We start from the raw sequence: 11,840 nt of genomic DNA, 5'->3' as shown, positions 1-11,840 counted from the left end.
GCAGACAGCAGGAACTGCCGGGGCTTTGCCCACAACGGCTGCCTGCCCACCCACCTGCTCCTTCCAATATTATTACTAATAATAGAAGTGGCTGAAAGAGAGGTACTTGCCAAGGTGAGCAAAGTGTTTGCCTAAACAAATTGGTTTGCAAGAATTTCCTCAGGGCCCTGGCTGGGTAGCTCAGATGGTCAGTGTTGTCCTGATGCAGCAAGGTTGTGGGTTCAATCCCTGGTTGGGGCACAATCAAGAAGCAACCAATGAATGTCTAAGTGGAACAACAAACTGATGATGTTTTCCTCCCTCTAAACAAACACACAAACAAAAATTTCCTGCGGCAAATAGTGAAGTTATTTATTGATTTACAGTTTTATCTTCCGTCTTCCTGGGCAAGAATTTCCTGGAACAAAAAATCAAGTGTTGACATGGGTGGGGAGTCTCAATTCTGAGATCCAATAGTTGAGTATCAAGGAAGATGGTCTAGGTTCTTATATTTACTCAGTCCCCTACTAAATGCCCTACTCATGGGCACTTAGGTTATTGCCAGTGTTTCACTATCACACAGTGTTGCAATGACACCTCAAGCATGTGCCTGAGCATTTCTCTGGAGTCCCCACCTAGAAGTAGAATTGCTAGGTAGCAAGATGTGAGCATCTGCAATTTCCTAGGGTCCTGTATTCTTTCTAGCCCACCTCCCAGACTCCCAGAAGAGAAAAATTTCCCTCCAGGGCCACCAGAGCAGACAGCAGGAACAGCCAGGGCTTTGCCCACAACGGCTGCCTGCCCACCCGCCTGCCCTCCCTTGTTCTGGTAGATTAACAGTGACCTGTGACCCTGACAGGCTGGCCACACTCCTGGCCAATTTCAGCCTGTCAAAAGGCGTCCCCAGGGGTGGTCAGGGCTCAGGGATGTGCTGGCCAGATGGGCCTGGGAGGTCTTGAGTTGGCTTATCCCTGGAGGCAGAGCAGGTGGGCAGCCTTCAGCAGCCCCACCCCATTTCCCCATCATGCATCACTGGGCTGTAGCTGGAGCCAGATGGTGGGGATGGGGCAGCCTTGCAGCTTCTGGCCTGACAAAGGATCCTCTATGCTGCCTCCCTACCCTGACCAGCTTGGCTAGTCTAGTCTCTGACTGCCCAGTCACTCAGCCCTGGCCTGCCTTGCCCTGGGTAGCCTGTCTGCCAAGGCTGTCCCTTCCACCATCCAAGGCAATGTTCCTAGACAGCCTTGGACTTGGAAACCCACTTATCCACTTGAGAGTGGGCTGGTATGACTAAGGCAGTATCACTCCATGGTTGTAATGGGTCAGAGGTTCAAATACATTAATGAGATCAAGTGCAACAGGCCAGGAGGGACTGTGGCAAACTGGTGTCTGGCAAACAGTGAGCACTCATCAATGAACAGTCCCTGTGATTACTACAAATGGGGAAACTGAGGCCTAGAGAGGAGGGTGCTTGCAGAAGAGTCTCATGGTTTAGAAGAATACATTTGGAAGTCAGGTCCGCAAGAATTACTCCAGATCTGCTACAGAGAGTGAATCCTTGGGCAGATCACCTAAGCTCTCATTCCTCATCTGAAATGGGGCTAATTAAATCTTTATCACAGAAAATAGTCCTGAGAGAGAGGTAAGATAATGCTGGATAAGGAGTTAACCCTCAGTACTCGAGCTAACCTCATTATTATTCTGGAATCCCCAAAGACGTGGGAGGAACTGCTGGAGATAAGAAAGCCTCAAGACCGGGAGGGTAGAGTCCCTGGGCAGCAGTTGACTGGTTCAGGCCTGGAGTCCTCCGCAAGGATTCTACCAGATGCAATTGGGTAACCATCTTCCAGGGGCTGTGATTCAGTTTCCTTATCTGTAAAATGGGTTCAATAACAGTAGTTACCTCATAGGATGCTATGAGGATTAAGTAAGTTTTCCCCTGGAAAGTTTATGGACCATACTCAATAAGTATTGGTCATTATTGGAAGGTGAAGGGTGGAGCTCGGAGAAGTTCCTGTTAAGGAGTTCTTGGGAGTGGCCCAGGATGCCCCTAATTCCTACCTAGACTCTCCTATCTAGACTGGGCTTTGGAATGTCTCCAAGTCAGATCTGTCTTCAGGCGTAGCTTCCGGGAAGGGCTGCCCTAGATGGCCAGGAGTCCTGGATCCCCTTCTAGGTGCTGTCACTATTTCGCTATGTGACTTCAGGTCTCTGGGAAATGGACGATTTGGTCTCCATCATTTCTCAGGAGTCAGGCTTCTCTGACGTGGATGAGAGGATGGGGAAGGCTGGGGGGAGGGAAGTGAGCCGGGGTGAACCATAGAGCTGCAGCTAGGCCATCTCCTGCGGGACTGACTCCAGCAGTACCATCCCACACACAGGGCCTGGGAACTTTTCAATTGACTCCTTGATGCCAAGTGAAGTCTATTAATATCAAAGTAATGAGGTAATTACTGTGATTAGGAAAAATTACTAGTGAATGCTTTTGAGGGAATTTCAGAGCAGAGAGGAGGGTGAGTGAAACATCTGTGAGGAAAGGAATAAAGGGTCGTCTTGGATGCAATGTGATGGTGGGTGAGTTCTGAGCCCAGGGGTGTCCCCTCCACAGCTTGGGACTACTGCAGTGAGTGATCGGTGGTGTGTGTGTGTGTGTGTGTGTGTGTGTGTTTTGGGTGGGGATTGAGAGAGGAACCAGAGTGTGGGATTTTCAGGCCCTAGCATTAGCCTAGCAGACATAGGGTGAAGGACAAACACTGGAATCAGAGATCAGTCCCCTTTTCATACTCCAGCCTGCAATCTCTTCACTCCCAGAGCCACACTAGTCTTGAGAAAATTTGGATTAAAGGCCCCTGAACTAGAGATGCTGGAAGAGCTGAGAAGCAGAGGTTGTCAAAATGTATTCTTTTTTTAAAGATTTTATTTATTTATCTTTAGAGAGGAAGGGAAGGAGAGAAGGAGAGAAATATCAATGTATGGTTGCCTCTCGTGGGTCCCCTGCTCGGAACTGGCCTGCAACCCAGGCATGTGCCCTGACTGGGAATCAAACTGCGATCTCCTGGTTTGCAAGCCCGCGCTCAATCCACTGAGCTACACCAGCCAGGGTGTCAAAGTGTATTCTTGGAGCACAATATCATCATTGTCTTCTGGGAACCTGCTAAAAAATGCAAATTCTGGATCAGGAACTCTGGGATGGGACTCAGCAGAGTTTTTTAACAAGCTCCTAAAAGAGGTGTGAAGTGGTAGGCAGGGATGGGCGTGGGAAGTGGAGATGGAGATTGTTTTTAGGAGGTTGAATCCATGGGAATGACACCAGGCTGGGTGTGGAAGATCACGTGGGAGTAGTAGTTGCTGTAATAATAAGGATAATAATAATAACCGAATATGTATTGTGCCAACTCACTCTTTAGTAATGGTTCTGATTGCTTTCTAGGTCTTATCTCATTTCATCCTCGCCAGCCTTAACAGGTATGTACCATTGTGATCCTGATTTTTCAGATAGGAAACTGAAAAACAGAAAGGCTGAATGGCCAAGGCCACATAGCTGGTAGGTTGTGAAGCAACTTCAGATGCTGGGTTTTTGCTTCTTATCTGATACCAGGTTGCTTTGGTAAATCCAAGAAGGATGGTTGGTGTGACCTGAGTGAGCAGTAAGGACTGTGCAGGGGAGAAGTGACTTAAGGGAAGCTAACACTATTTTGATTTTTAAAAATATTTTATTTATTTAATTTTAGAGAGAGAGGGGAAGGAAGGGAGAGAAATATCAATTCATTGCCTCTCATATATGCCCCAACCCTAACACCTGGCCTGCAACCCAGGCATGTGCCCTGTCCAGGAATTGAACCTGTGACCTTTGGTTCACAGGCCAGTGCTCAGCCCACCGAGCCATGTTAGCCAGGGTAAAGATTTTTTTAATGATAGGTTTTTAGATAATAGTTGTGCATGTTGGAGAGAAGAATTGGTCAACCACTGTGTAGTAGTCTAATTTTTTTAAAAAGATTTTATTTATTTATCTTTAGAGGGGGAGGGAAGGAGAGAGGAAGAGAAACATCAATGTATGGTTGCCTCTCGTGCATCCCCTGCTGGGAACCAGGAACTGGCCTGTAACCCAGGCATGTGCCCTGACGGGAATCAAACCGGAATCTCGTGGTTCACAAGCCCACGCTCAATCCACTGAGCCACACCAGCCAGGGCTGTAATAGTCTAATTTTTTTTTAAAAAACTAATTTAATATGGAAGGTTCTGATAGTCCCAATGTTATTATGATTATTTTTTTGACATTCAATATTTTATATTAGTTTCAGGTGTACAAAATAAAGGTTAGGCATTTATATAACTTAAAATGATCACACCGATAAACCTAGTCCCCATCTGACACCACATATAGTTATTATAATATTATAGAAGTGGCATTCTTAAGGATCTCCACTTCTCACCCAATTCTATCTGGACTCCCTCCCATCTTCTGCCCAGGCTGGATGGCCCTCCTGCCAAAGACCCTGCAGCCCTGACTCTCTGCTGCCCTCTGCTGTCATCTATCAGATGTGGCGCTAGGATGCTAAATCTGTGTGACCCTAGCATCAGCCTGTCTCCATCCAGTTCAGTGACAGTGGCTTTTTCAAGGGACTAGTAGTGGGCCGGGGGGCACAAGGCTGGTAATACTATCTAGGGCCTCTGGTTCATCCTCCTGAAATGCTGGATTGGGACTAAAAAGTCTTAGACCATGACTTCAAATCTGTTTCTGCCAAGCTTTAACACCTTCCTGACTCCTCGTTATCCTCAGGAAAAAAAACAGACCCTGTTCTCTGTGCTTTTTCATTCTCTAAAGGCCTCTTGCTCCTCACATGAGCCTCCTCAAAACCAAGCACGAACCATCATCATTACCCCACAAGGTTTCTTTTCTTGTTCTGAGTCCAGAATAGACGCCTAGGATTTTTGGCAGGCAACCCAACTGGGGAGCGAACCTGCAACCCAGGCATGTGCCCTGCCTGGGAATTAAGCAGCAACCCTTCACTTTACAGTACACCCCACCAACTGAGCCACACCAGTCAGAGCCACTTTAAAGTCTTCTGTTGTTGACTCTCCCCCATCTTCTTCATGCCAGCCACCAGCAAGTCTTAACCTCCTCAATACCTCTTAGTTATATTTACTCCTCACCATCCTCTCTGCAGCCACGTCTGTAGTCTAGGTCACCACCACTGACAAGTTCAATAGCCTCTGTGAAGGCTGAACTTTAGAAAGGAGGCTGCAACAGTAGCTCCCAACCCACATGCTCTTCTGGAACTTTGTCATTCTTCCACCGAAAGGTGGAGTCAAATTCCCCTCCTTTGTGATTGTCTGGACCAATAGAGTAACAACAGAAATGACAGTAATATGACTTCTCAGCCTAGAATATGAAAACACCATGTTCTTTCATGTTGCTTTCTTGAGACACTATCTTGCAACCCAACTACCATGCTGTGGGCACGCTCAGCAGCTCATTGAGAGAAATAGAAGCCCCAGTTCCCAAGCCCACCTGAGCTTCCAGCCAGAGTCCACAGCAACGTGCTAGCTTTGTGGTGAGGCATCTTGAAAGTGGATCTTCCATTTTCTAGTCAAGCTACTCCATCTGACAATATGTGGATGAGAGACGAGCTGTCTCCACTGAGCCCTGCCCCAAAGCAAATGGTAAGAAATAGAATTTACTCTCATTGTTTTTAGCATTTCACTGGGATTGTATTTTACATAGGAATACAGGGTCTGCACAAATAATGCTCCCTTTTTATTATAAAATCTTTTATTACAAAATCATAAGCATGTAATTCTGTAACAATAATACCACACTCAAGGACACCATATGACATTTTAGTTGAAATGTTCAAATTAAAACTATAAGTTATTACATCCATGTTATTACCCTACTAACCACACTCAAGCAGGTGTTACTTATGCCAGACCCTGTATAGAACTAGAATGCTCTCCTAAATGGTCTCCTTGCTTCCAAACCATCCCCCTCATCTTGTCTACACTCTGTTTAGTGGCCAGAAGGATCTTTTAAAAATATAAATCAGCCAACAATTCAGAGGATTAGTTACTCTGAACAATTCTCTTGCTAAAAGAGAGAGAGAAAGAGAGAGAGAGAGAAACAAACAAATAAAAAACCCTGTAAACTAAATATGCTGTGTAAAATCTAAAAATACTTTACTGAGCTGCTAAGAATGAAAGGGATACATCAGCCCTGGCCAGGTGGCTCAGTTGGTTGGAGCACTGTCCTGTACACCAAAAGGTTTTGAATTCAATCCCTGATTTAGGCACATGCCTAGGCTGGGGTTTGATTCGTAGTAGCGGTGCATGTGGGAGACCACTGATGGATGCTTCTCACTCACATTAGTGTTTCTCTCACTGTCTTTCTTCTTCTCTTTCTCAAATCAATAAACATATTGTCAGGTAAGGATTAAAAAAGGAATATGCAAACCTATTTTTAAAAATATTTTATTTATGTATTTTTAGAGAGAGGTGAAGGGAAGGAGAAAGAGTGGGAGAGAAACATCAATGTGTGGTTGCCTCTTGCAGTCCCCCTACTGGGGACCTGGCCTGCAACCCAGGCATGTGCCCTGACTGGGAATCGAACTGGTGACCCCTTGCTTCACTGGCCCGTGCTCAATCCACTGAGCTACACCAGCCAGGGCGCAAAACCTATTTTGATACACAAATATTTCTGTAATATCTAGATCATATAATATATAATATGTAAATAAAAAGATTATCAATTTGTTAAGGCTTGCTACATGTAAATCTCAAATATGACTGGACAAGAGTAATTGTATCAACCATTATAGATCTTCCCTATCATATTTGGGGATATGAGCGAAGTATGACAGTGGAATCTTTGATTCTGAAAATTGTAAACCTTTCTTTAGTTGTAATAAAACTAGAATTATATAAATACACAATTTTATTGGGATATAGACCAGGGATAAGTAAACAAATATTTTAAGCATTAAGTATAAATTGTTTTATTTATTTATTTATTTATTTTAGAGAAATGGGAAGGGAGGGAGAAAGAGAAGGAGAGATACATCAATTGGTTGCCTCTCATGCACCCCAGCTGGGGACCTGGCCCACAATTTAGCCTTGTGTCCTGACTGGGAATCAAAACAGCGAACTTTTGGTTCAGAGGCTGGTGCTCAATCCACTGAGCCATACCAGCCAGGGCTGAATTACAAACTGTGATGAGTCCTGGGAAGGAAATGAATAGGATGATTGTGGGAGAATTATTAAAGTTTCTCTCAATTTATTTTTTAAAGATTTTATTTATTTATCTTAGAGGGGAAGGGAAGGAGAAAGAGAAATATTAATGTATGGTTGCCTCTCATGCGTCCCCTGCTGGGAACCGAGAACTGGCCTGTAACCCAGGCATGTGCCCTGACTGGGAATCAAACCTGGATCGTGTGGTTCACAGGCCCGCGCTCAATCCACTGAGCTACACTAGCCAGGGCAAGTTTCTTTCAACTTTAATTGAACAGGCATTTTAAGAAGGCAGCACCAACACAGTGACGTTAAGAGTGTGAGTTCATTCTCTCTGCCTTGTCTTGGGTTGCTGGGAGTGGCTTCTTCTTCTTTTTCTTCAAGATTTAACTCATTTATTCTTAAGGAGAGGGGAAGGGAGGGAGAAAGGAAGAAAAACATTGGTTGCCTCTCATATATGCCCCAATTAGGGATTGAACCTGCAACCCAGCATGTGCCCTGACCAGGAACTGGGCTGGTAAACTTTTGGTTGGAAGGCCAGTGCTCAATCCACTGAGCCACACCAGCCAGGGTGGGTGTGGCTTCTTAACTGAGATAGGCTGTCTTGAGGAGAGGTGAACTCCCTAATACTGGAGGCATCTGAACTCAGGCTAGAGGCAGAATTCTAAAGGTGTATAAAGGTTCTTCTTACTTAGGGTGCAGTGGGGGAATTCAGCTTGGTGATGTTTGGTGGGTCCCCTCCTACACAAGAAGATTTTACCACGCTAACATTGTTTTATTATAAATTTCACAAGCCTATGATTTGAATTCTCTGAGATTCTCTCGTTCTGATTTTACCTAGGGTCTTGAGTAGCCCAGTACAAAGGGCTAAAGCTAAAGGAATCAGAGATAGTCTGCTTCATATTGACCGTTGTTGGGAACCGCCCTGCCTGGTTTCAGAAGCTGTAATTCCCCATGGCTAAGGCTGAGTAAAGAACCTTGGGACCATAAGCCATTTAGGAGACAAAGCTTATCTTCCTTGTAGGGGCACTGCCTCTGTCCCTTTTCTCTTCACCCTGCTTGAACCTGGGCAGATGACTGGTTAGCCAATGATGGGTAAGATTCCTCAAAAGAGGGAGAACCTAAGACAGGCATGGTCTTGAAGGGGCCCTCAGGGAATGACTTGGGGGGGGCTGTAGAAAAAGGAGGTGATGGACCCTTGCTCCTTGGCTTTGACATAGCCTGAGTCCTCATTTTGTCTGCTATAAATCTCCTAATCTCTTGGCTGCCTTACTTCCCCTGCCTGATTTAAGCCTGAAACAATGCCTTAAACCTGAAACAATTCTGGAGGTGGGTGTAGCCCTGTGCTGGAAAGGGCAGGTTTCCCAGGGTGATGAGGCCTAAGAAAGAATGCAAAAAATCCCATGAAACCTACTTTGCTAACGCCCTCAATTTAAATGATAAGGGTCTAAGCAGGAAGTGAGTTTGTTCCCCAAAGTTTTATGGCCCTTTAACTATCAGACCCAGAGTCAGAATAAGCCCTCAGAGTTCTTTGAATGTTATCTATTGTTTGATCATTTTTACCTGACAATGATTGATGAGCTTTACGTATACACCCTGTATTCAGTGAATATTGAATACAATAAAACTTGTCAAGGCAAGGGTCAAGGTGCTCTTTTCTGGAGAGGATGGTCAAGGCACTCTGCTCTTGGGAGAGCAGCTGTGCCATCCCTCTTCCTCCACAGGACTCGGTAGTCCGTGTGAATTTGTCTAGCTTCATCCATAATGCTGCAGATCCCAGGAGCTGGGATCTAAGTTAGACTGTATGATCATCAGCAAGTCATTTTCCCTCTTTGAGCCTGGGTTTTCTCACCTGTAAAATGGAGATTATAGTGCCCGACTTACAAGGCTGCAATGAAGGTTAGAAGGTGACATCTAAGGGAACCACCTGATTTGGTTTTCATCCCAAAGAGCCCAATGGAGTTTTAGACTTTGAAAGCCTCCCACCCTCCACAAAGATCCAAACCTCTCCCAGGGTGCAGTATGGTGTCAGAGTGAGTTCTGGTGCCTGACTGGGCTTTACATCATTTACCTGAGCCCCAGTTTCCTCATCTGCTTAGTGAAGATAACAGGACCTACTTCCTAGGACTATCTTGAAGGTTAATTGAGATGATCCAAGTAGTTAGTCCTGTTAACCGTCATTACGGATGCCATGATACAGTCTGGGAGGCCAGGGGTATAGGAATCTCTGCTCCTTGCCTTGGAACCTGTACATAGAGGCCTCTCTGTCTGATTCTTAGTCCAAAGGCTTGAGCCTGCAGGGCCTGAAGTAGAGAACTCAAAACTGGTGAGCTGGGCAGCTCCCCTCCCTCCTTCCTTTTCCCTTCCCCTCTCTCATCCCTTGGGAGTGAACTGATTTCCTCTGGAAGCTCTGCCCTGGGGTTTGGTGGGGAGCCAGGCCTGTGTGTGTTGTGTGCATTTGGGAGGACAATTTCTGAGCCCACAGAGAGGCATCAGCTGACCACAGTGGAGGGAGGAGTAGAGCATTCCTCCAGCTACAGGGTTTCTGTGGGTGGGCTGACAGGCACATAGCTGATTGGCACTGCCATGTTGTGTGATCACACACACACACGCACACACACACCACTGTTTTTTTTTTTTTTGCCCCTACGTCCTTCTTCTCTGCTAGCCTACTCTTATTCTGCACACATCACCCCTCTCCTTCCTCCCTTCCCATTATAACCACAGAAAACAGTCCCCCAGGGGAGGAGCTCTGTATCAGGGCTCTCTCACTAAGTTTGTCTGGGGCTCATTAAGTCTTTCTAAAGCAGGGCAGTACGTGGGGGGACTTTTAAAGATCTGGCTCCAGGCTTTGGTCCTGGGGAGAGTCTTGCCTCCCCCAGTCCCTTGTTTCCTGCTTGATGCCGTCTGCTCTCCTTTCCTACCATAATGAGAAGTTTCCAAAGCTGAGTAGATTGTAATTTTCATTTATCACAAGTGCTTACCCCCATATTTCTCAGGCTGTTCTGAAATCTTTAAGCACAGTCATGCTTTTAAAATATCAGTGCATAGCCCTGGCCAGGTAGCTCAATTGGTTATTCCGTAGGTGGTCTCAGAGGGTTTTGGTGGTATAGAGCCATTCCCCTATTGTCGCACACTTGGGTTCATCTCTGGTTATTTGCAAACATAAGTTTGCTGTGGACAATTTGTATACACACCTGTTTTCTTGTGAGTTTTTCTTTCTTGATGGTATCTTTTGTGGATGATGCTTCCTGAAGATGCAGGGAGTTTACATACTTGATGTGACCCTCACTATTTACTGAACACACTCCAGCTAGGGGTGGAGGATGGAGACAGGAGTAGGTATGAGGGCTGGCTGACGTGCGCAGATGTAGTGGGATTTCTCTGAGAACTATTGTGCCTCACTTCAGTATTTGGCAGCTGTCAAGCAGAGTAGGTCGGTGTGACCCGGGCCGATTAGAGCTTCTCAGTCCAGGTTTTCTCTTTTGTAGAAGGGGGTTATTCATAGCTACACTGCGAGGATACTGTAAAGATGAAATAATGCATAAAAATATTCTGATCTATGCCTGGCCAATAGTAAGCATTCAATAAATGAAAGTGATGGTATTGTTTAGAGGAACTAGTATAAAGGACACACGGACAACAACTAAGGGGGGTGGAAATGGGAGGGAAGTGGGAGCACAGGGTGGGGTGGGCTGGGATGGGAGTAAAAGATAGAAAACTGTACTTGATAAATAATTAATAAAAATAAAAAATTTAAAAATAAATTAATAGCTTTTGGGGGGTAAAAAAAGAGAAAGTGATGGTATTGATTCCATGGGGATTTAGTTTTTAACACGTCTTCACATGGATTTAATCCCGACACAAGCCCTATGAGGTGGGCACTATCATGACTCCCATTTCACAGGTGAGCAAAGTTTAGGCTTAGGGGACTGAAGTGATGAGACCAAGGTCGACGTGGAGCTAACCGAGTCTGAGCAGGGATCCTAAACCAGGTCTCCTGACACAGGGTCCCACCTTCCAGGCCTCTCCCCTCACACCAGGAGTAGTTTGGGGTTTTCCAGATAGGTCTCTTAGTGTAGGACTTCAGGTTCTTTCTGTATGCGACCGTGAACACACCAGGGAGTTAATCTTCTAAACTCCCGTGGAAGTGGGGACTGTGTCGACCTCATCCCAGAACCCTAGACAGCTCACTCTCATCCCAGTAGGCGTGGCCTGTAAGCGTTAAAGCCACGCCCACGCCAAAACCACGCCCACAGACCAGAGCTCTGGCCCCACAGTGGGAAGTCAGCAACCGCTCCCGCCGCTCCGGGTCTACTCCTGAAACTCAAGACGGGTCCCTGGGATCGAGGGCTCTACCATATATAGCCCTGCCCTGAAGCCCAAAGCCTTGCCTCAGGATTCAGGTGTCTTTTCTTGTGCTCCTACGTGCTTGAGCTACGGACCCGGACTCCGACGGCCAAGCCCAGCAAATTCTCCTCCCCAGGATCCTGGGGTTGGATCCCGACACGAAGTTCTGCCCTCTTTATGGCCCCTCCAAGCTCCCGCATCTCACCGGCTCCTTTCCTTACTTCGTGGCCTCGCCCCGACGTCCTTGTGATCCCACCCCCCAAAACTGTCCCACGCTTCACATCCTT

Source organism: Sturnira hondurensis, unplaced genomic scaffold (assembly GCF_014824575.4).
Source record: "Sturnira hondurensis isolate 20B ecotype Veracruz unplaced genomic scaffold, ASM1482457v3 Scaffold0004136, whole genome shotgun sequence".
In the NCBI taxonomy this organism is placed as follows: Eukaryota; Metazoa; Chordata; class Mammalia; order Chiroptera; family Phyllostomidae; genus Sturnira; species Sturnira hondurensis.
This window is presented reverse-complemented; position numbering follows the sequence as displayed.